Below are 26,087 nucleotides of genomic sequence, written 5' to 3' on the forward strand. Positions count from 1 at the left end.
CCCAATCAGGATCTGGGCACCATTGTACCAGGCACCATACAAATACATATGACAAGGCATGGCAGAATTCAATATTTATTTTTGATTAATTTTGATGGGTATTGATGTTTATTTTTAAGCACTTTTATCGATCTAAATTTTCACAGTTACAGGAACAAATTGTCAACAACATATGCAAAATATACAAAGTAAATGTACTTTAATCAAACTCTACTAATTTCGCAAGCAGCATTTTTCTTTTTTTGCCTATCCAATATTTTTGATTATTATTTATGAAAATATTTTTGTCGGTTTGTGTGTGTAAGGTAAAAATCAATGTTTACCTACATTAACCAATAAAAATCAAATCCTTCCAAGCCTCCATATGAAGATATGGTCCCTATCCCAAAAGCTTACAGTCTAAAGCCCTAATCCTACAAAGATTTATACCTGTGCTTAACGTTATGCACTGTGAGTAGTCACATTAGCTTCATGTGCACGTCTTTGAAAAATCAAGCCTAAGTAGACAAGCAACATAAGAAGGGAGAGTCCATTTTATATATATTTGTTAATTTAAAATTTTTATTTTTATTTGGGGATTTTTTTAGCTTTGTAATGATACATAAATATCAGCTTTCCCCAACTGTCCACAGCCAGCTGCCTCTTAGCCTAGCCATTAAGCATTGTCTGATTTCTTGAAGGCATCACAGCAGAAATTGCTCTTGAAAAGAATATAAAAGAGGAGAGGATAGAAAGAGTTCAAGAAAGGCGTTCCATAAGAGATAGCATGTAAGTACTTGTATATAAATTTGTATCCTATAAGATTAATGGTAATCTGTGCTGATAAGTAGCCTGCATTTTTGAGGGTGTTAGTTTTAGGTGTTCCTAATATTTTTCTTGTTTGGGATTTTACTTTTAATGAAGTCATATAGAGAGAGTTGGACTCCTTGTAATATGATAGCAACAAGTTAAGTATTGGGATAAAGATCTAAATTGACTCCTGTTACCAAAGTTACCAGACAAGTTAACTGCATATCCCTTCAAAGCTTACTGAACTTTAATAATTACTAGAGGTGTGATAATAGACGTACCAAGACTGGAATCATTTACTTGACTGCATTCTCATTGCACGGTGGTTATGTCTTAGGAGAGCCACTTGCTTCGTGGGGTAGGAAGATTTCTATTCTGGTGCAAACCTGGGATTTATTTCTGATAAAAGATTGCAGCATCTGTGATTCCATTATTTGGGTTCTGCTTAACCTTGAAGATGAATTAAAAAAACCAAAAGTTATTCATTTTTGGTTACATTTATAGCCAGGCAAATCAAATTTATGTGCCTTCTCCCCATTTCCCAGCTGCCTACTTTACTTCTCCCTTAGTCTCTCATCATATTTTCTCTTTTGTTTTCAGTTTTACACTGAGCAACGATGTTAGCTTTCTAAACTGCTCAGCAATCTCAGCTTGCACCCGCAGACTTCCAAAGGGTTGATTAATGCAGGCTGCCGTCTTCTCCATTTTTATAGCTCCTGTTCCATAACACCCTCACAAATGACATTTCCGTGGTAATGGTGCACAAGAGAAAAGCTTGAAACAGCAGGTATATACAACTTAAGTGGATGCAGGTTTGTGATTTAAAGTTCCTTCCTATATCACCCAATAAAAACTATTATTATTTCACACTCCCCAAACCATCTATCATAGAGATGGAACACCCTGACAGGACTTTCTGATATGATACATTTGGCACAATGTTGCATAATAAAAATGTTTGCATCATTATGAAGAAGATATATGCTGAATCTGACCTGCTATCCTGGAAAAATACCACAATACAAAAGAAACAAAGACGACACACTTTTTTTTTTAATCATAAAACAAAAGAGATTGTCTCAAGGAAGCAGCAGATAATTCTCTCCAATGACATAGGTGGCAGTGAAGGAAGCTTTGGGGGAACATTTATCCCTCTGCAGCTGTCTCTGGTTGGTGCACAGAGTAGTTACACATCCTGCATTCTTTGTCTGGAATGAGTGTTCTCTAGGTACAGAGTCTCTTATGGTAAAAAACACGCTAAAAGATAGCACTACGAAAAGTAGAACCTCAGAGTCCCAAACACCAGAGTTTCGAACTGAGCAGTCAACCAAGCATCTCATTTGGAACCAGGAGGATGCAATCAGGCAGCAGCAGAGCGCCCCCCGCCCAAAAAAAGCAAATAGAGTACAGTACTGTGTTAAATGTATACTAAAAGAATTTTTCTTCTGCATAGTAAAGTTTCAAAGCTGTATTAAGTTAATGTTCAGTTGTAAACTTTTGAAAGAACAACCAAAATGCTTTGTTCAGAGTTATGAACATTTCAGTGTTACAAACAACCTCCATTCCTGAGGTGTTCATAACTCTGAGGTTCTAGGATACTAACCAAGGGACTGAGCATCTGTAGGAAATGTATATAGTGCATTTTCGCCTGTTTATTTCTTGGGGTGTCATGATTAGGCTTTAAAATATATGTGTACATTTAGAATATAAAAATTACACTAAATAATCGCTTGCACTACAGAATTTCTGAGTTAACTTGTGATGGCAGAGAGAAACTGATATGTTCTATTCTCTTATGTTATATTGCTATGTATCTTGAAAGTGTCTGTTACTATTACTTTTATCTCCATCTCCCAGATAAAACATATATCTCAGAGTTGTACAATCCTGCTCAGGCTCCAGCTCACCAGCTGAGCCAACAAAAAGAACCAAAAGGAGAACTAGTTTCGGCCATATGGACTCTGCTCTTAAAATTGAAAATACTTTCACTGTCTTTTCAATATTGTAGAGGTAGGTGATGGATTGACACAGGAAGTTCAGATCCCATATTCCCAAATTTCAAGGTGGCTTTCAGTTCTGGTTTTGACTTCTCATGATTAGTATTACCTTGACCCATAGAAATTAATGGGAATTTTGTCACTGAGTAAAAAAGGAAGCGATATTGAACTTGTTTATTTACATGGGACATCTATCTAAACAGGTGCCTTCAAGCAACATGGGCATATGTGAGAACAAATCTAAGCGGAGGAGGATAAGGGTGAGCATGATTTGAAATGGAACCTTGTTTTATTAAAATGAGAGAGAAGCCAATCTGTAGGCAAAGCGTTTTGGGGACTTCTTAGATAGCAAAACCTTGATCAACTCCCTGAGCATGCCTCATGTGGACTAGATGTTTCCAAAAGCATGAGCGGAATCAGGCTGGAGTGCTTGTAGTTAATAAAAAGTATGGTTTCAATTCAGAATATTAGCAACTGCCTCTGAAGAAGGCTGGTTTTAAGGTTAAAGCACTAGACTGGGACTTAGAACTGGATTTTGTTCCTGATTCTGCCACTGACTTCCTGTGTGACCTTGGGAAAGTTATTCAGATCACGGTTTTCAAAGAAGATCACTTTGGGGACGGAAACATTGAAGCACCCTAAATCACTAGGTGCTTTTGAAAATCTTGGCTTCCATCTCTCTGCACCTCAATTCTCCATCTGTGAAACTGAGCTAATACTTCCTCCTTCTGTACTACTGGAATACTTAGATTGCAAACTCTTCAGGGCCATGGTAGGGTCGTATTATGTATATGTAGAAATACCTGCCACAGTGGTCCTGATCTCAGCCAGGGCCTCCAAGTGCGACTGAAATAAATAATAATAAATAATGATCAATCCACAGGCTGAATATTTGAAGAGATTTATTAATAAAATGTGTATATTCTTAAAGCAGAAAACAAGTTGAAATGTGTGAAATTAATTATTCATTGTGAATTGTTCCCTGAGCTCTAGTGATTTGTTTTTTAAATTGACAAAAAGTCTGAAGGTGGTGTTATTCACAAAAATGTAAGGTCATCTTCAATCTGCTGTAGGGGAAAGAACTAGAAAGTTAACACAATTTTCACTTTTCTGCAGAGAAAAACTCCACCCTTGGAAATAGTTGTTTATTCTAAACTGGGTGACTAAATTATTGGGGTAGCCTCCACAATAGATTTGGGCTGAAATCAGGCCCACCGACAGGAGGTGGGGGCAAAAGGGGCAATTGCCCAGGGGCGCGAGCGATTTAAAAGGTCCCGGGGGCCCCTGGCTGCCGCTGCCAGCAGCACAGTGGGGCTAAGGCAGGCTTCCTGCTTGCCCTCGCTCCGCACTGCTCCCGGAAGTGGCCGGCACATCCCTGCGGCCCCTGGGGAGGGGGTCTCCGCAAGATGCCCTTCCCCAAGCACCGACTCTGCAGCTCCCATTGGAGCAGCAGTGGCGCACAGAGACCCCCTGGGCCCTCCACCTAGGAGCCACTGCCAGAGAGGCGTGCTGATCTCTTTCGGGAGCCACTTGAGGTAAGCGCTGACTCCCTGGCTTCCTCCAGCACCCAACTCCTGCCCTAGCCTAGAGCCCGCATCCGACACCCAAACTCCATCCCGGAGCCTGCACCCTACACCTCCTTCCGCACCCAAACTCCCTCCCAGAGCCCAACCCTGCCCTGCCCAAATGTCAGGCAGACCGTGTCTGCATGGGCCCAGCTTGTGTGTGCGAGAAGGGCCCATTGATTGTTCTGCCCTGGGGCCTGGAATGGCTGTTGGTGGGTCTGGCTGAAGTGATCAGAAGTGAGGCTAGTGTCCCCATGTTTGGCTGCCCAGTCTGAGACACCTAAAAAGAGCCTGACTTTCAGAGAGTGGGAATTCACTGTATATGCTCCATTGTGCAATTTCTCTCTAAGGTTTTCCATCCAGCTGTTTTGTTACTAGGGCTGCTTTCCCCCCAGTTATTTTCTTTTACCAGAAAGCTACTTTAAGCTAGTTTTTATTTTTTCCATGAATACATGTGGAAAGTTGTTTCTCCGAAGGTTTTTAAGCTTTCTGAAACAAACCAAAGACTCATTTGAACTTAGTATAGCTTGGATTTCCCAGGAAAGCATCAGTGCAGAAGCTGGTTTGCAATTTTAGTGCATCTAATTTTGTAACAACTCTGATGCTTCACAAGAGTCTGGTTTTTGTGTTTCATTTCGAAATGTGTCAGCATTAAAGAGTTGAATTCACACTGAGCAAACTTTAAAAAGAAAAGGACAACAAAAGAGTCCGGCATTATACGATTATAAATAGGGTGACCAGATAGCAACTGAGAAAAAACAGGACAGGGAGTTGGGGGTAATAGGTGCCTATATAAGAAAAAGTCCCAAAAAAGGGACCGTCCCTTTAAAAATGGGACATCTGGTCACCCTAATTATACATAATTATACTTAGTTCTTAATTAGCACTTTTCATGTACAGATCTCAAAGTCTGTTACAGAAGGTAGGGAAGTGTTATCTCCGGTTTTATGGATGGGGAAACCAATGCACAGATTGGTGAAGTAACTCACTGAAGGACATGAAGCAAGCCAGTGGAAGAACCAGAATGAGACTCCGTCTCTCCTGACTCCCACGTCAATGCTTATCCTCTAGTGCATTAACACTTAGCAAGGTATTGGCTGAGACACCCTTGCAGAAATGAGTGTGAGAGCTATGATGCCTGTTCTAGATTAAGAAAAAAAAATAGACTCTTCCTTCTCAACTAGTAACCATGTTGGAAGCTGTAGTGCAGATAGGAATCAGTCATTTTTACCACTTGACATTTCAGTGAGTCCAGTTTACAGGGCAGCTTCCCCTGGCAGAAGTTGCACCTGTGCCAGACTCTGGGTCTAAATTTTGTCATTGTACATGTAACCCTGCTGGGTAATCATCACCACTTTCTACAGCATTCTGAGTTTTTCATGAATGGGAGGATGCCCATTCAAATACAGAGGAAGCCAAACTCCATTTACTTTTTAAGATGTGACCAGATCAAAGCCCACGCAGGCATGGCTTTTGGTCACATCTCACCCTTACAGGATGTGCACAGTATCAGCTCTTGGTATAATATTTTAAAGTGATTTCATATTAATCCTCTTTGTAAGTCTTAGTGATAATTAAGAAAGGAGATTCACTTTATTTCTATTGACTTTATGTAACATCTGTTGACATGAGGAATGCCCCCTTTTCAAACCACAATTGCAGTGGTCTTACACAAAGCCTGGAATCGACTGGATACGATTGATTATGCTAAATAATACGTTGGCCTAGATAGGATTGAAATGCCTGTGACATAAGCAGGTCAATACTGTTTGATTCAACATTGAGGCTACATGAAGAATTCATCGAGCTGGTTAGGACCATGTCATAAGCACAGCAAAAATTTACCGCCACCCGCTGCAGTTTAGCAAGAGTTTCTAAATGTACATACACAAGTAAATGAACCATTAGGACCCTACTGTGCAACTCATTTTCTTTAAAAGGGAGGTTGGGATGGGAGTAGAATTGTGCTATCAAATTACCCCTCTTCAGATGATGTCTTCATTTGCAAAAGAGAGAGATTATTAGTGTACAAAGGCATACAAAATGCAGATAAGAGAGACACATTATAGTGTTTTCTCCTGGGTTTTATTGTAGATGTAAACAGGGTGTGGAGAACTGACATCTGTGTTCTGAGAAGAGCAGTAAGGATAAAAGAATAAAAATGCTGTTTGAGAAATTAACCACAGAACAGGATTTCTATGGACACACTCTTCCCACATGTCTTTGGCCTCAGTTACATACAAATGAGTTATAAATAATTACATTAATGGTATCAAAGCAAGTCATAATGGGCCAAATTACCATCAAGTTCTGACTTCAGTGGAGTTACCCCAGATTCATATCCATGTAAATGACATGAATTTCAATATATATGTGTGAACTTGTAAATAAACCCTAAAGCAACTAAATGTATACAGACAGGTTTCAGAGTAGCAGCCGTGTTAGTCTGTATTTGCAAAAAGAAAAGGAGGACTTGTGGCACCTTAGAGACTAACCAATTTATTTGAGCAAAAGCTTTTGTGAGTAAATTTGTTAGTCTCTAAGGTGCCACAAGTACTCCTTTTCTTTCTACATGCATACAGTTTGTGTTTTTCCAACCACAATGAACTATAGACATTTTCAGAGCATGCCCACTGAGATCACCTCCATTATTTCTCAAAGACTCTTTGAAGTTAATAGGCCCCACTTTCAGCCCCAAAACCTAATCAAAAACTTCAAGACTATGTAGTTCAATTTTTCACAATGTGTCACAAGTATTGATCTGAATGCATTAGGAAATCTGAAAAATACAGCAGTGTTTATGTTTTTCTTCCCCCCCCAATACTTAAAAATAGACTGACACTGCCTGGAAGTGTACCTGTGTCTGCAAGCAGGAGAAGGTCTAGAGAAGGTGTAAAGGCGATAACCCTTCCAGCAGATTTTGTTTTTGAATGGTCTAAAGGTGATTTCTGCATTAGCTAATATTTAACAACAAAATTGCCCATTAGGGAAATCCAAGGTAATCAATCATTGAGCACTAGATCAACACTAAGGAGAGACTATCAGACACGGGCCAGGTTCTGTTCTTACCTACTCTAGTATGAATCTCAGCCACTCCATTAACATCAGTAGTTAGAGCTTGGATTTACTCAAACATAAATCAGATTCTGGCCCAATATACCATGTGTGTTTTGTTTCATGAACACAGTGAACAGCCAATCTTTCTCTGGCTTTATGTATTTTGGTTTGCTCGAACCCCCAATTTACTTAATTTCATTGGATTAATCTTGGGGGGGGGGGAAGGGGAGTGGGAAAACAAAAACAAAACAGGTTTCAACTATTTCAGTTGTGAGCAAAGGATGTCTCCCACGCTGTGCTCCGAGTAGTTTTTATACTTTTGGGTGTGAATTGCCACTAGAAACAACAGCAACTTGCACACTTGTTACTTTTTATTCCCAACCTAACAGTATAGCAAGTCTGCAAGATTTTGTGAATTAGCCTAGTAGGATGCAACACTTGTTCAGAGAATTGAAATTGTGTGGTGCTCCCTCTAATGTTATCAATTCTTCATAATTGTTTTCTATTTATATCCCTTCCTCTAAGAGATAAAAAAATGCAATTTTCTTTAGCCATATGCATAAGCAACTAGCCCATAAGCCTCTAGTATTTGCTGGGAAAGAGGGTATTTGATATGAGGAAGTAGCACTAGTGAGAATGGTAAATATATATTTGTGGCACACAGTTTTGCTTTCTAGCTAGCCAGCTAACGTTCTCTACTCTCCTTTCGATTCCCACCTTTCTTTTTTTCCTCTGCAGACCAGGATTTTAAGAGGACTGTAATGCCCAGATAAATAATGAACAGAGTTTTGACCCTACTAGTGTTTGTGAAATACCACTCCCTCCTCTAGGCTTGATTGCAGGCCTTTTAAAGAAGTGGAGCATAGGTGTTCTGGAGGCAGTGCTAATGAGCAACACATGTTAACAGTTAAAGCCCGGATTTAAAGGTTTGCCTGAGTGAGAGAAAGGCTAGGAATAATGTGGAGATGTGAAAATGGCCTTTTAAAAACTAGGCATTTTAGGAAATCTAATTTGAGGGCCAAAGGCTGACCTCTTCTGACTGCTTTGGGGTTGTAAAAGAGGAGAGGAAAATAAAATGTATTAAGCAGGCCGAGTCTTTTGAGAGTTTGAATCTGATTTTGTTTGGCTATTTTCTCCCATAGTTTTTCTATTGTGTATCTGTAAGGATAAACCCCGCATAATTGGGATAATGAGGACTTAGAGTGAATCTGTTTGTCCTGAGCAGACTATACCCTTCACAGTGTGTTTCAGAAAGGGAGTAATTACAACCCTGCAGCAGAAGCTGCAGGCAATTGCTTTTTGAAAAAGTAACAAGCATGTTATTGTACCACTAGGAGAATGCAAAGCTTTCTCCCCAACCCCAGGCCTTTAAACCTACAAAAGGCTATCTCTGGAACTCTCCAACCTGTGATCATCACTATGCTATTAGGTCTAGATTATCCATGCATGAAAGCCTGTCATCAACTAAATTAACACAAACTCCATGCCAAGCCTGAATTTAAAAAAATCATCAGCTTAGAACCACGACTGCTTAATGCATACAACAAAGGCTAATGGGAGAGAAATAATCACAACAAAGGAAAAATAGATTCTGGACACAACTACATGAGTATGGATGAATCACCCCAAAGCTAATATGAGATGTGGGAAAGAATGCATTTATTCAAAGTACTTACTACATATAGAGCCAGATAACTTTGGTAGCTTTAGCCTTGATGCACAGATACTAACCATCAAATCTTTCTCTCTGTTCCATTCCACCAGTCTAGAGCGTCTCTACTGATTTCTGTGGAGAGAAAAGTTGGGTGAGGTAATATCTGTTATTGGACCAACTTCTGTTGGTGAAAGAGACAAGCTTTCAAGACCTGAAGAAAAGCTCTGTGTGAGCTTGAAAGCTTGTCTCTTTCACCCGCAGTAGCTGGTCCAATAAAAGATATTACCTCACCCACTTTGTCTCTCTAATATCCTGGGACCAACACAGCTACAACTACACTGAAAACAATTTCTATTGAACCACCCCAGTTAACTTAACCCGGTTTAACTGAGAGCAGAATATGGCTCTAAGCTTCTAATTGCTCCATTTTAAAACATTCCCCCTTATTTTTCTTTACAGGCTCAGTGCTTCCAACTCCCCCAGGGCATTAATCTCCTTCCCTCCTCTCTTAAATCTGACTCACCATAGGATTCTTTATTGTTCAGTGCCCTTGGATGGGAGGTTGTTTTGCCTCTAGGTTGGCTAGCTGTTCATGCCCTTTACAAAATGTCTTGATCTTTTTTAACACAGGAACAGACAAGAACATGAGCTGGCAATGAGCACTGATGTTAAGCTACCCTTCATGATGTGTATTTTGAACTCTGGAATTATCCGTGTTCAGAGGAATCCAGAAGCCTCCCATTAGGCACATAATTTTGAGACTACTATCCCATGAAAGAAAATTTCTCCTTTACCCTAGCCAGCGATTAGTTTATGACCTGGCCTGTCAGCATTAATAGACTTTATACTTTTACCCTAGCTACTATGACTGATGATGCTATTCTTAGCACTATAAGTGTCTCATCGTATTTTAAACCAAGGCAAGCTATATGCCTCCACAATACTTCAGTGATTGGTCTTCTCGAATTCACCACTACGAACACTGTGATTGTAGTATTATTTTATAGTTGTACAGTAACAACACCCAGTACCACAATCAGAAGCAGGGCTTCCTTGAGAGGAATGATGGCCAGTGATTAGGGCACTAGCCTAGGACTTAGGAGACCCATGTTTAATTCCCTGTTGCACCACAGATGTTTTCTGGGATCATAGGCAAGTCACTTAGGCCCAGATCCTCACAGATATTTAGCTGCCTAACTCTCATTTGGGTGTTGTGAGGATAAACCTATTAAAGACTGTGAGGCACTTGGATACTGTGGTGATGCGGACCATATAAGTACCTTAGATTGTGCAAGCCATGGCACAAACACAGGCTCCAAAACTGAAAAGAACTCTGCAGGCAGATCCATTCCCCACTGAAGGCAATGGAGCTCCCTGAGCGTGTGACTCTGCTCATTTGCAGCACCTTGCAGAAACAGAGTCAGAAAAGTAGATGCTGTGATTGTCACAAACAGCTCACAATTCATGAAGGTGGGAAGCATAGAAAGGGCAGGGGACAGACCAATCAGATATATACAATTGTTATATAATAGCAAATGTACATATGTTCGTATTCAGATTTGTGATGACACAAATATTGACTTTCCCCCTATTGCCATTCAACCCACATCCCTCACCCTAGTTATTAACACATACTAGCTTGCTTTTCTTTTGAAGAGAAGGGGGTTCTGAGAAGGGACTTGAAGGAGAGGACAATAGCCTTACATGTAGTTCAGAGAGGCCTAGATGGAGCAACAGTAGAGATGGTATCTACAGCACCATATCCTTCTCCACACAAACCCACTTGCAGGAGCACAGGTTCCTTGTTGGCTGCCTTGTTACATGGATTTTATCCACACTGAAAGCAAGGATGTCAGACTGATTCCATAGGATCCTGCTGTATTAGCAGGAGTGTGGTAAGCAAGACACGGGAAGTCAATCTTCTATTCTACTCAGCACTGATAAGGCCTCATTTGGAGAATTGTGTCTAGTTCTGGGCACCACACTTCAGGAAAGATGTGGATAAATTGGTGAAAGTCCAGAGAAGAGCAATAAAAATGATCAAAGGTCTAGAAAACATGACCTATGAGGAAAGACTGAAAAAATTGGGTTTGGAGAAGAGAAGACTGGGTGGGGGGGGGGGGAGGGGGACATGATAAACATGATAGCAGTTTTCATGTACATAAAAAGTTGTTATAAAGAGAAGGGTGATAAATTGTTCTCCTTATCCACTGAGGACAGGACAAGAAGAAATGGGCCTAAATTGTAGCAAGAGAGAGATTTAGGTTAGACAATAGGAAAAACTTCTTAATGGTAAGGGTAGTTAAATACAGGAACAAATTACCTAGGGAGGCTGTGGAGATTTTTAAGAACAGGCTGGACAAACACCTGTCAGGGATGATCCAGATAATATTTATTCCTGCCTCAGTGCAGGGGATTGGATTAGATGATCTCAAGGTTCCTTCCAGTCCTACATTTCTATGATTCTTTCCATGGGCCACCCATAACTCTACTCAGATGGCTTCAAGGTCATTCATCACAATTCATGATATGGCAGTTGGGCGGAAGAAGGATAGATTGTATTTTCAGTTCCAGCAAATTTTATCTAATTCTCTGCCAACGTGACTATGGGCAGTAAAGTCAAATGAGACCATACAGATGAAGGAGGAGGAGAAAACACTAATAAACACTTTAAAAAGAGAAAAGAATCCTATTTGGGGAACTGCTGGCTCCTGAGTTGGATGTGATGCGACACTGTGCCATCTGTTTATCTCAGTACAGTACGGATGGGAGTAGCTGAGGTCCTATAGTAACACATGCATAAAGAGAAATTGGGTAGCAGGATGATTTATTACTTCTCTGCCATCTGATTGATGGATGTAGCAAAGACAAGCTTTTCCTTTCTCTCCAGTCATTTTTTAAGCTGAGTTTAGTGATCATGAAAGGTGCCAGAATGACAGCACAGAAACATGGACTCCTGGACTTATCCACATAATACTTACAGACCTGACTAGTTGGGACCCCCTGTAAGGTGACAGTATAATTCAGGGGTCAGGTTGTGGCTAGCTCCCTGTATATGCAAATATGTGGTGGGGATGGTAGGGTGCAAGGAAATTATTTCAATGAGTGTTAGCCACCAAACCTGCTGAGGCACTTTTGAAATTCCCACTTAGGGCCTATCTGCATCTTTAGGTACCTTTAAGTGCCTTTGAAAATCTCCCCTACATCCCCACTTTGAGCTCCCACTGCAGGTTGACACTGCCTCACTGCAAGATAGTACATTAAAGATACAATTACCCTACCTCTTCATAGTCATTCAGTCCCTAGACTCCCTGATGAGATTGCCATCAAGGGGACAATGGTGACAGCACCTCTAGGAATTGTTCTAAGACCATCACTTTATTTTACAGGCTGTAAATCACCAAATAGCCATCAGTGGCATTGAAGTAGTGTGGAGCTACAGGGATTGGGGTGCACTAGATTATAGCTACTTCCCAGCTTCTAGTTTGATATCTAGAAATACAGCAATGTCATTCTAAAAAGAACCAGAGAACCTGGAGGATATCATTTACATAGAGAGAAATAACTTTAGATGGGACTGAAATTAAATGACAAAATAACCATACAGGTCTCTAACATCCTTTACTCACACTTACAACTTGCAATACTGAAAATAAGTTACCGTTGTATTTTTCTCTTCTTCTTTTCCTGGAGGCATATAACTGTCATTGCTTTTAAATTTTTTTTTAATGTATTGATATGTCTCACATTAGTCTCGATCTCAGCAAGATGTCTATTTTCTCTCACTACCTACATTTTTCTTCACAAACTCTAGTTTAGCCCTTGTGTTAGATGATGCTTAAAAGTCCTGTGGGAGTCATAACAGATGATGCTTAAGTACCCTAAAGGAGACGTGGGAATGCATTTCTACAATCCCTCTCAAACATTTTCCTTTCAAAGGCGTTTTTTGCCTCTCTATTAAGTGAACGTCTTTTATGGTTAATTTTATTTTTACAGCTTCTCTCCCTTTACTCTAGTGGGATGAAAGCATTTAAAGTGGACTCCTGATTCAAATCAGAGGAATTGACAATCAATTGAATATATAAATCATTTCAAACAAACCTGGTAAGTACTGCCCTTCACAGCTATCTTTGATACTTACCTGGCCCTCATTACATTACCATAGTATCTGAGCACCTCATAATCTTATCCTCACAACAGCCATGCAAGGTAGGAAAGTCCCCATTTTACAGATGAGGAACTGAGGCACAGAGAGACTAAGGCCCAGATTCACAAAGGAACGTAGGTGCCTAAATCTCAGACATTGGTGCCTAAGTCCCAGTTTTGGCTCCACTTGTAATCCACAAAACTCCCATCAAGCCCAGTAAGCACCTAAATTCTCTTGGCGCCAAAGTTAGCAGGATAAAGGTTCCCTCGATGCCTGTGTTCCTGCCTCGGGGCATGCACACTGCTTCCTCCCTCTAGGCATCCAGATGCCTACCTCCTGCCTAAGTTCCAGAGCGATTCACAAACCAGGGATGATAGGCAGCTGAATGCCAAAGTCACGTACAGGGCCTGATCTGGAGGGTGCTCAGAGGCTGCCTACTGCATCGGGTCCATTCAAAATCTGGCCATTGAAAGAGTTGGCAGCATCTGTGTCATAAATATAAAGGGAAGGCTAACCACCTTTAAATCCCTCCTGGCCAGAGGAAAAAACCCTTTCACCTGTAAAGGGTTAAGAAGCTAAAGATAACCTCGCTGGCACCTGACCAAAATGACCAATGAGGAGACAAGATACTTTCAAAGCTGGGGGGGTGGGGGGGGAAACAAAGGGTTCTCTCTGTCTGTGTGTTGTTTTCGTCCGGACCAGGGCAGGAATGCAGATTAGAACTCCTGTGAAGGGCTAATAAGCAATCTAGTTAGATATGCGTTAGATTCTGTTTTGTTTAAATGGCTGATAAAATAAGTTGTGCTGAATGGAATGCATATTCCTGTTTTTGTGTCTCTTTGTAACTTAAGGTTTTGCCTAGAGGGATTCTCTATGTTTTGAATCTGATTACCCTGTAAGGTATTTACCATCCTGATTTTACAGAGGTGATTCTTTTACTTTTTCTTCAATTAAAATTCTTCTTTTAAGAACCTGATTGCTTTTTCATTGTTCTTAAGATCCAAGGGTTTGGGTCTGTGTTCACCTATGCAGATTGGTGAGGATTTTTATCAAGCCTTCCCCAGGAAAGGGGGTGTAGGGTTTGGGAGGATTTTGGGGGGAAAGACGTTGCCAAGAGGGCTCTTTCTCTGTTATATATTTGTTAGACGCTTGGTGGTGGCAGCAATAAAGTCCAAGGGCAGAAGGTAAAATAGTTTGTACCTTGGGGAAGTTTTAACCTAAGCTGATAAAAATAAGCTTAGGGGGTTTTTCATGCAGGTCCCCACATCTGTACCCTAGAGTTCAGAGTGGGGAAGGAACCTTGACAATCTGTATTGTAACTCTTTTCCCAGTGGGTAGAGCACTCACCTGGAATGTGGAAGAGTTAGGTTCAATTTCCAACCCCTGTTCCGTGAGAGTTGGAGAAAGGATTCAAACAGGGCTCTTCCACCTTTCAGGAGCATGCTGGAACCACTTAGCTATGGGATATGTTGACATGGGGCTTCAGTTTCTCCTGCTGCAGCTATTCCACCGTAGAGAAATAATGAAAGAGTGATTAGAGCAGGAGGACTGGATCCAGGGTCTCCCACCTTCCAGACCCTGGGCTACAGAGTCATTCTCATTGTCACTGGCTCAATCACTCTTTCATTATTTATCCACAGTGGAACAACTTCCACAGGAGAGACCCGCTGAGGGCACCCCACATCAGAATATCCCATAGGTCAAGTGGTTAGAGCACTCTCCTGAGAGATCCCTGTTTAATCGTCCCCTCTCCCTCCCAGCAGAGAGGGAGGAATCAAACTTGGGTTTTCCACAGCTCAGGTGAATATTCTAATCACTGGGCTAAAAGTTATAAGGTAGGTGGTTGTGTGGAGCAAGTCAGTGTGGCTAACTCATTCCCACAAGAAACACTTAAGGTGCCTAACTCCAAGTGGCTGGCTACTGTTTGAGGATCGCTAAGCAGAGCTAAGTGCCTCCCTGCAACCCAGATATAGGTTCCTATCTCAGAGAGGGACAGAGCTTAGCACTCACCCCCATCATTGCAATCTCCCCACCTCACACGCTGCCTTTTGTGGTGCCCATCTCACTGAAGCGGGAACCCAGCCACCTAACTCAGCTTTGCGGATCAGAATGTTCGTCCCTGTGCTTTTCTAAGTTCTGTGGCACACTGTGTTGCAACACCTACGTCCCTTCCTGGATCCCATTTTAAGGGACTTGTCCAAGGTCACACAGGAAGCAGAGCAGGGAATCAAAACACAGGGTCCCCAGTCCCAGGGTACTACCCAAACCACTGGGCCCTCCTTCTTTTTCCTGAACATTTCTTAGCCCCAAACTTCATCTGTTATATCATATTTTATAAATACATTTGTCCAATGGACAGATATGACTCAGCTGCACAGTGCGCACATTCATATACTCAATAAAACAAAGCTGCAATTTCCTGATAATGACTGGCCATATATTTACGTGCTATGTGTCACTGCATGCTAATAGAGTACTTTAAGTACATAACTATTCATGTCTACTAAACAAAGGGTGTTCTGAGGGTCAACAAGAGCTAAGTTACATGATTATTAGGAACTTTGTCTTTGAAAAACCGCGGATGCATTTGAGAACAATGCACTACCAGTTATGTTGTCTGTATGTACTCTCTCATTTTACGCAGTGTGAGGACATTTGCATGGAAATGGATTTTTATTAGTAGTATCATTTTAGAGATTAATTCCAGTCAAAGTCCCGAATCTGAATGCCAGGTGATGTTCAAAACCTTAAACCCGCAAGGGGATCAAATGTTCCAGATTATAATGGATTGAACCAAAACTCCAGATCTAAATGCTTTGTCTCCTAAGCTTTGGAGTGTTTCAAATCCGGAACCAGATCTGAATTTGGTGGCTGAAGCCCACTTTTGTTCTTAACACGTCATTAGTTCTGACTGCTTATTATCCATGTGAATCACCTTCCTGGACTTTCAGGGCCTTCTGATCCCCAGGGAGGATTCATCTGGATAGTGAGCAGGCAGTGCTACCATTGAACCCATTCCTTGGTAGGTTTTGAGGACAAGAGGTGAGAGGAAGGGGAGAATCTTTATTTTTGTGGGCCAGGCTTCCTAGAAGCTGTAGTGACAGAAGCTGTTTGGAGGGAGGTCTTGATTCAGGCATTCCTCAGCTGCCCTGGTCTTCCTGGCCCTCTATGCTCCCTTAACCTTCCCATCCTAGGGCTCAGCAAAGGGAAGGTTGCAGCCAGTTTCCACCACTGCATCCTCCCTTTCCAGATGATCCAGCACAGTAACCCTATATCACACAGTCTGGAGTGGCTTACGACCGTGAGCCACCCCAGACTGGTGGTATGTTCTATAGTTAGATTTCACCAAGCTAGTAACAAATGTGAACTCCTGGATCACTGTATTAACAGTCTTACCATGGAGTCACAGACAGTCCTCCTAGACCAGTGGTGGACATGCTGGCCATTGGATGGAAGAACAGCGAACCGTGGACATTGGGAGCTGTGGGCGGCTGTGCAAATGTAAACAAACTGTCTGGCGGCCCACCAGTGGACTACTCTGACTGGCCGCGTGTGGCCCACGGGCCACAGGTGGGCCACCACTGCTTTAGATTCTCCTGTCTATCTTGCCACTCAGTCAAACTGGACTTAGTGATAAATGGTCTTTAACACCAAAAATCACACCACATTCTGGTTGCTTCCAGTCCCAAGAAACCAGTCACTTACCCCAGATCAATTGGTACCCTAGATCTTACACCAAAGACAAATCCAGTAGCCAATCCTGTTATAAACTATCTAAAGATTTAATAACTAGGAAAAAATGAGAGTTATTTACAGGTTAAAGCAAGCAAACATATACACACAAATGAGTTACTCATCTAAATCAGGTTGTAACACCTCCAGAGAAGTATCCCCACGTGGGGAGCCTCCCCTATATTGGTTCAAACTGGATTCTCAAGACATCAACCGCCAAAGAAGACTTTTGGTTAAATAGCTTAAGGTTAAACTGACTCAGGGCCTTCTTTTTGATTCAGCAAATGGACACGACCCACTCTCCTGGGGAGGTGGGGTCCAAATCCTTCCTGGGAACGGTTGGAGAGACTTTGACCTTCTGAGGCTCAATCAGACTGACGGGTAACCTCTGGTAAGGTTTTAGCATGTGTATTGGAACTTCTATTGATTTTATATGTTTTCTCTGTAATGCTTTCACCTTAAGAATAAATGTGCTTGATTATAAAGAGCTGTGTGGTAACTTATAGCTGTGGGCAATTACAACTGTGCATAGCCTCTGAGGAGAAAGCAAAGCACAGACTCAGGCCTGTGCAGGCAGCCTGGCATGCTAGGGAACTGACAGTGTAGATGGGAACTGTGTAGCCTGGGAAAACCCCATTCAGGAGGGAGAGTGACGTAAGTCTTCACTCAAGAGAGGTGGTGGTTAAGGAACTAGGAGCCTAGACTGGGTGTCATTACTGGACCTCAGAGAGGGAATACAGGTTCAGTTGCCCTGAACCGTGTTAGGGAACACAGGAGGAGACATGCCTCAGAGAGGTGTCCCCGATGTATAATGCCTTTTGGGACTACTTCTGGGACAGTGCAATTTCTGAAGTGCCCCTGCTCAGGGCTGTGTCTTACAGCAAAATCTAACCCTAAAGAAGCAAAGCTCATGTTTTCACTGGGACTCTAGAAATGAAGAGCAAGTGAAATAAAAATACAGAAAAGAAGTTATACACAAGCAACATCATTTCCAAAGCTTTTTCCACTTTCCAAAAGTTTTCCATAAGGTGTCAGTGGCTCATTAATTACCAAATTGTAATCTCTGAGGCAGCATTTGTCATCTTCTAACACAGCGTTTGTTATTTAATTGAAGAGCAGTGGTCTGTAAAACAAAGAGTGTGATATCAGGTAAGCCATGTATGTCCTAATCCATATGCTCTCAACAGCTGTTCTGTCTAGCTTGATGCTTTTGGGGAACTTGTTGCAAGACAGGGGAAGCTGTTCACTCCTGAATGTGGAGTGTTTCCTGATACATCAATAATGACTATACTTGTCACTTGCATAGTGTTAAGTCTTCAAACACTTTACCAGCATTGGTCAACAATGAATGAAGGTATTTTAATTATTGATTCACCTATCCATTCATCCAGCTACTGTTTCTACCATGCTCACAAAGCTCATATCATCTTGTTATCTAAATGCTGCTTTCTAAAGCAAATGGGACTTTTTTAAACATTGTTTCACTGCATCTAGAAGAAGGCTGTCAATCTGTGAAACCAAAGAAATCGTATATATTATAACAACACTTCACAATGCTGTGGTACTGGGGCTCCTTCTATATTAGCACGCACTCTCAGACCCCCTCTATGATATTCCTTTGGGCAAGGAGCACAGACCCTCCAGAACCCTTTTCTCTGTAACCCTACCACCACTAGATGTGTGGACTCCACCTCTTTGCTCTTAATTGTCTCCTTTTCCAAAATATGTTAGCTGAATGTCTCTCTTTCTCTTTAGGTACCAGGATTCTGCTCCCATGTCTTCCTTTTTATGGTCCAAATGCAATGAAAGGTTTAATCTGAAGCATATTCTCATCACTGAGGGTGAGATTGCTCTACTCAATTTCTGCTCAAATTACTTAACTGCATTAATTGTGATTTATAACACCCTGTTTTGGGGTCCCTAATGTATATTGAAATGGAATGTGTGGGTGGCCTGCTTGAAGGGAAGGTGAGTTTTAAACACATTAGGAGGCTTCTCCTGCACCCCAAAGTTACACTGTGTACTCTGCTTAGAAATGTTCTTAAACATGGACTATTCTTTGCTGACTCTTCTGTTTTAACTCTGTAAAAACTTTTCAGCCTCATATGAAAAGCTAAACTGGAATGGCTACTTATTTCCAATGTTAACACTGGCATTTGCTTTTTCTTGACATATATGTCATAGAGTTTAAGGCAGAAGGGACCACCAGGGCTATGCTGACTTCCTGTAGATCAGAGGCCACCAACACCGTCTAGTATCTGCACACTAAACCCAACAACCAGAATGAGATCAAAGTGTCACAGCCCAGAGGAGACTAGACTATTGTGCGCAACAGGCAGAGAATAGAAGGTGCACCAATGTCCTAGGTCCTTGCAATGGCAGAGAAAGGTTAAGTGACAAATACCCAGATGACTCTGGGAAATGACTTGAACCCCACGCTGCAAAGGAAGTGAAAACCTCCCCCAGATCACTGCCGATGTAACCTGGAGGAAAATTCATTCCCGACCCCACATATGATAGTCAGTTGGACCCTGAGCATGTGAGCAAGAACCAGCCAGTCAAGCAGGTGTGAGAGATAATGCTTGGTGATATCTCAAAGCACTGGCCTTCCTGTGATGTTTTGAAGGAAGGAGACAAAAATACCTAGAATACATTGGGGAAAAACCTTCCTGGATCCTGTTGGTGACAAGCTGAAGCCCTGAATGACAAGATTATAGCAACATCTGACTGATCCCTGCCCCCGACCATCACAAGCAACCTTATCATATAATCCCACTCATAAATTTGTGCAGTTCTCTCTTAAAAGTAGTTAGGTTGTTTGCCCCCACAACTCCTATTGGGAGGCTGTTCCAGAACCTCACCTCCCAAATGGTTAGAAACCTTCTAATTTCCAACCTGAATTTGTTCATGACTAGTTTATGCCCATTTGTTTGGGTGCCAACACTGACCATTACCTCAAATAGCTCTATGAATTTGAAGGACCAAAATTTTCAAAGTTTTTCACAATGGGTGAGTTACGCAAAACATTCCTCCAGCCAGAGTATGGTCATAACCCCCCATTTCTCCATACAAGCAGGCATGTGTAAATGTCCACTTTGTCTGAATGCAGAAATGCGGGGTATTGCTCACATAACGGGTGCATGGGCACTTTGCATGAAAAATCCCTTGCATGGTGTTTTGAAAACTTAGCAGTGAATAGGTTTACTTTGCAATGTTACTGCCAGCCATTCAACATTTTCCTGACCTCACCCATAATCAGCATTAATATACAACAGATATATCTGTTTCAACAATGCAATCCTAGCTTTTTATTAATAGTTGACTCACAAACAGTAACAACTAACTACATGTTTATCCTCCCACTCCCAGGTCTATTACCTCAGGTAACTAATAACCCTAGCTTATTTTTTATTATTATTTTATTTTAATGTTAACAAAAAAGGTTCCATCTGTTTGTGATAATAGCAATGACTGACATTGTTTCAAAGCAGATTTAGAAATAAGTTTGGTCCTGACATTTATTCGGCTTGTGGGTGTTGTTTATTGCCTAGCAATTAGAACTTATATTAACATAATATAACTCCTCAACTTCAAAAATCTTTGAGAGCTTTCCGTGCACAGATTCCCAAGAGCTCTCCCCTGCTCTCTTCCCTTTGTCTTTTCGCTTTCCCACCTCCACACCCATCCGCCCACCTTCCTTTAAATGTGCAGTTTCAAATTTAGAGTTCAAGAAACTTTGTTTAAATCTAAGTCATGACAGATATTTTCTTCTAGGGCAGAAGCAGCCCACAGCACCTGTATTTTAAACCAAGTTAAAACACAGCTTTTTAGTCTTCAGAAACTTTTGTTCCTCTAAAAGTATTTTGTTTAATGTGTAAGCCCCAACTGGACACATTTATGTCAGTTTAAACCAGGCCTGTTTCGGCTTAGTGCAAATTGATTAGAAATTGGTTTAAGCTAAATTGAAATAAGCCACTATTAAACTTCAATAAGAGTGTCCACACGGGCGTTTCCACTGGTCACTAAATTGGATTAAAAACTTAGTTGCACCAGTTCGATTTAAATTTCTCATGTACATATGGCCCAAGTCAATGCTGAATCCTAGGGCCCAGTCCACCACTGGCGCAATGTGTTCAGATCCCATGTAGTGGCATGTGCTATGCACATGATGACTTTGTCCCGGCATCTCCAGAGATGGCTACATCACTGTACCCATTTTGATTAGTCTCTACGACTAGCTGCTGAGTTGCAGTTGCTTTATTATATTCTGCTCCCTGTTGGCCAGAAAACCTAACACCAATAGCTTTTAAAAAAACATTGCTATTGATTTGAAACTCCTGCCTCAAGTCAAAACATTCTGCTCTTCAAGGTCAAATATTCACTAGGTGTCTATCAAAGGTTTTGCTCAGAAAGTTAAATTAGCAAACTTTTAATAGTGTTTAATCAATTTGAGCACAAATAAACATCAACCCCTCTTGTTGAGTTCTTGTTGAGCGTTGATAGCTCTTCAGATCAGTTAGCAGATTCCTATTTCATCAAACTGTGCACTTTTACTATTTGAAACCATGCCCAGCTTCTCTAAAAGAGCCTTGAAGATGAGAGATCAGTACTGGTCTTTATCTTCAAACAACTATAATTTATATGAGAACAAAGTGGTTTCCAGAACAAAGCAGCCCAATAGCCTAATCCTAGGGCAAACTCTGCACTATCAGGCAGTGATTCCTTTCACAAGTAGCATCACCACAAAGTTATATACAACGACTCTGAAAGGCACTATAAGCTTCAGAGTCTCTATGCCCACCAGTGAAGTGACTGTCAAACAAGCTTGTTTTCTACCAGACACAAAGTCGCTATTCAGTTTTGATCATATTTGCGGGATTCATTTTAGCTCAGCCCTTTGGAGGGAGGCTAATAAGATGGGAAAGTCACAAGTGAGGGATCCAATTTTTCTGTCAGAGCAAACCTGAGTTTTATTGTATTAGGAAGTTGTCGCTCTTTCCGTGTCTTTGGCAACAAACTAAAGTAACTTATGCGGACACAATTTGATGTGAAAGTGGCTAACGTGAGGCGATTGTGATACTGTGTTGCATTAGAAGGAAGAGTGACAGCAAATGGATAATCTGAATGGTGGTCCTTCTACTTTGGCTTCATCTTCAGAGCCATTCCCTTTCCTGAGTTCTAACTCTATGCTTCTGCAGTTGGCCAGCAGGAGTCTGAGGTACCTGACATGCGAGTGATATCAGAGATATCACAGCTGTTTCCTATCCTAAGTACAGGGGAAAACAGAGATGTCAAATAGCTCTATACAGTAACAAATATAACATACTGGCATTTTAATGGCGACCCCCTAAACAGAAAGAATTGTTGGCAAGAATGGCATAACTGAAAGCTATGGGAGTTTTTCTGAGTAAGGACTAAAGCCCCAAGCTAAAAATTAGAGATCCAGACTCTTAATTGGTGTAAATCACATAAATGCATCCAGGTCTGAGTTATGCTGAGGTTCTAGCTCAGAGAGAGGATCTCAGTTCTTAGTCTGTAGTTAGCAGGCTTGATGAGTGCAACATCAGCCACTTGCAAGTATTCTTTGCCATTTGTGCCTGATGATTTCTCAGGGGAGCTCCACCCTACTTCTTGATCATGAATAAATCATTACTTCCTCACCAGTCTCTCAGAATTAACGATCCTTCATCTATACAAAGGACTTTATTTTGCTGAATGTTGTAAATTGCAGCTCTTGGGAAGTGGATAGCACTTGTTTGTCTCTAGAGTAGGTTTGTTTTGCTCCTTAGGGAATACTATAGGGGTGGAAAACTGTATAGAATTCTACCCTGGGGGAAGAAAATATTTACTGTAAATTGATGTCATCGGGGCTACTCTTGCAGAATAAAGGCACAAGCTCGTGCTAGGTGAACCAGTTCTGATAAAAGAGAAAGCAATCATGTTTTACCAAAATCTCCAAACAACACTAGTTAAGACTTTCTGGAGATTCAGAAAAGTTTGATTACATTATTTGTCCATGTTGGTGCTCCTCTGCAATTCCTGCTTCTAACTGGGAGTGGAAGTGCTGGAACACTGTGAGTAAAGCGATTATTGAGACATTTCTGCTTGGATTGGAACCAAGAGGCACTGGAAATCTCTTGTGAGTTTTCCAAAACAATTTTGCAGGCCCAAGAGGCGTGAAGGCTTTGGAGAGTGTTGTATAAATACCAAATTAACATAATCTCGCAAATTCAGAGTTTCACTCACAATTGGTGGAATCTGATTTGTGGTATAAATGCTGAATTGGATTGGGCAGCACTTTTGCTCATGTCTCTCATAAGATGAAGTAACAGAAAAGTAGAGGATGGATCCAAAGTGCAAAGTTTAGATTCCAGATCCAGTGTTTGGATCCAGGGTTTTGTGAATAGTATTTCCATACACAAAAAGCAACCATACATTTTCATCCTAAAATGACTGGATAGGTCAACTATTGTCAACTCTAGCAATTTTATTGAGAGACTTGCAATATTTGATATTTTTCTTAAAGACCACTCTTGGGGTCATGTGCATACTTGAGACTCCCAGGTTTAATTGTTTTTAAAATAAGTTTCTAGCCCTTATGGTTGCAGAGAAAAGCTTAAAAAATGTACCCTAAAGGTTCAGAAACAAGAAGAGTACCAGAATCCAAAATGTATTTTTTTAATCTTATGATCTTTAAGACCATCTTATGAGTGTAGAGGACCCAATTCATGATTTTTTAATGCATAGGGGTGTTAATACTGAAGAAAGAACAAAAATAAGGTTTCCATGGGAGAGCACAGTATGTATGTCTCCTCTGTAACAGGAAGCAGCAACTCCGAGAAAAACAAACAAACTGCTGTCTTTGCAAGCAGGAAGCTATTAAAAATATAAAGGTGCAATACACAGAAAACAAAGGTATTACAGTTTTATAACTATGTGTGCATGCCACCTGAGTTCATTAGAAAAGCAGTTCATTACCAAAACTAGAGCCATCTCAGGAGTTTAGACCTTTTCCAAAGGTCTAACCTTTTCCAAAGTTCTGAGTTGTTTTTATCTGGGGTTCCTATGCAGCCAGTTTAAGGTCTAGTTATAAAGTGCGAACCTGGATTCAAAGTACAGTAGGGGATGGGAGGTGTTTGAACCCAGGGTTTTCTTTAATTTCTATATAAAAGGTAATTCAGTAGATTGAAGTTACATTTTAAAAACCAATACAGAATGGATAAAATATTCAGAACAAACACTTTTGTGACTGACTTCTGTAAATATAATATCATGTATGTCCTCTAATTTCTATATGTCTGTTTTATAAATCTAAACCTAGATTGGAGTTTGAATGACATAAATCTCACCTTTGATTTGTAAAAATTGTCATTACCTTTAACCACACAGTTTTGAAATTATTGTTTTAAACACTGGATTTAGTTAAGAGATTCAAATGATTTATGTCAAGAACTGAATTTACATATCTAAAAGTAATTTGCATATCCAGAAATAGATTTGCATAACCTGAATGCAAATTTGCATATCCTAATAAGAAATTAACATATCCTAAAATGAATTTATAAATTGTAGAAATATATTTTAAAATCCTGCCTCTAGATACTTAATAAATAGCTTTGATTTGCATGTCCTGACTTTGCTGTTAAAATAGAATTAACGAGTGATGATTTATAAATTGGCCCTTTGACATTCCGCCATTGTAAACTCTTCAGATGCAAAGGAGCATTAACTTTGTAAAAAGACAACTGTATGTTTTGTCCTCTGGCCATAAAATTAAAGCTAAAAGTGGAGTTTTCTATGGTAGGATATTTCCTGGGTTTTTAGGATGCTCTTAATCTAGAATCCTGGCAGATTAAACATTCTAGAGAGAGGACAGAACTGCAAAATTCAGATGCAAAAGTTTGGACCTATTTCTAAAACATTCAAAATGTGACTGATACCCAACTCCGAAGCATATTGTACTTATCTATCCTAAGAAGGACACAAAAGTGGAACAGAGACTACAGGTGGATATTTAGGACTAAATGGTGTAAATGTACATCCACAAAGAATTTGACCCTCACTCTGAAGATTGGAGAAGTTTTTACAGACACATGTTGAAACAACATGGCATATTGTGAATTCAGTAATGGATATGTGATATTCAAACAGTGGGGGCTTCTTTACAACTGAAGAGGAGCAGCTACTAACCACAGACAATGAACGAGTGCTAGAGTCTATGGCCACGGCTGGATAAAGGTCCTGATTCAACAAGGTAGTTAACCATGTGAGTAGTCCTACTGTTGGGCACGTGCACATGCCTTAGTAACTTTCTGCATCAGCGTCATAAACAACCGCCACTGAAAGTCACTGGAAGTTGCTCATGGGCAGGAGGTGCAGAATAAGTTGCTGAATATACATGGGAAACACAGGGTAGAGAGCAGGAATAAACTGTGGTCTGTAATCGAAGCCGTCTACACGTACGATGAAGAGGGGGTATTAGGAGGCCTTGAAGCAAACACGAGGGTGAGGCAGATGAAGGGAGGGACACACACACACACACACACACACAGAAGGAATACCATAGACCTTGCATCTGAAATAAAGAGGCTCATTTCAGAAGAAGGTAATTTCCCTCCTGCCAGGCAAAAATAAATCAAAGGGGCTCACTGCATCACCAAACCTGTCGTGCCATAGGGCTGGAACTGGAAGCTATGAGGTAGGGAGGCCTTCAATATTTTATTTGCATAAACCACAGGATGCTAAAAGGTATGCTGAGAGTGAGAAACTCAGACACATAATCATGCGTGGCATCTATGCAGCAATATTCTTCCTTAGATCTCAAAGCACCGTATAAAGATGAGGGTGGCTGTTTAACCCCACATTTGTTTATGACATGCCAGAAAATTATAAAAAGGAGCCAGCCACCTTGCGGCTAGAGGCCAGTCAAATTTTCCCCTCAAGTCGGACTCTCTAGCAGTCTAACTGTATCAGCCCGACGCTCTTCTGCCAGAAAAGACGGTTCATTTGATCATTGTGTGGGCTGTGCTGAGTCTAAGAAAATAAAGGCTTTGTGTCAATTGGTACAAGTCCATTGAAGTCAATGGACCTGCAAACATTACACCTGCTGAAGATTTGGTTCACGATTTTCATATGGGGAAGAGTGG

Source organism: Eretmochelys imbricata, chromosome 8, assembly GCF_965152235.1.
Source record: "Eretmochelys imbricata isolate rEreImb1 chromosome 8, rEreImb1.hap1, whole genome shotgun sequence".
Classification (NCBI taxonomy): domain Eukaryota; kingdom Metazoa; phylum Chordata; order Testudines; family Cheloniidae; genus Eretmochelys; species Eretmochelys imbricata.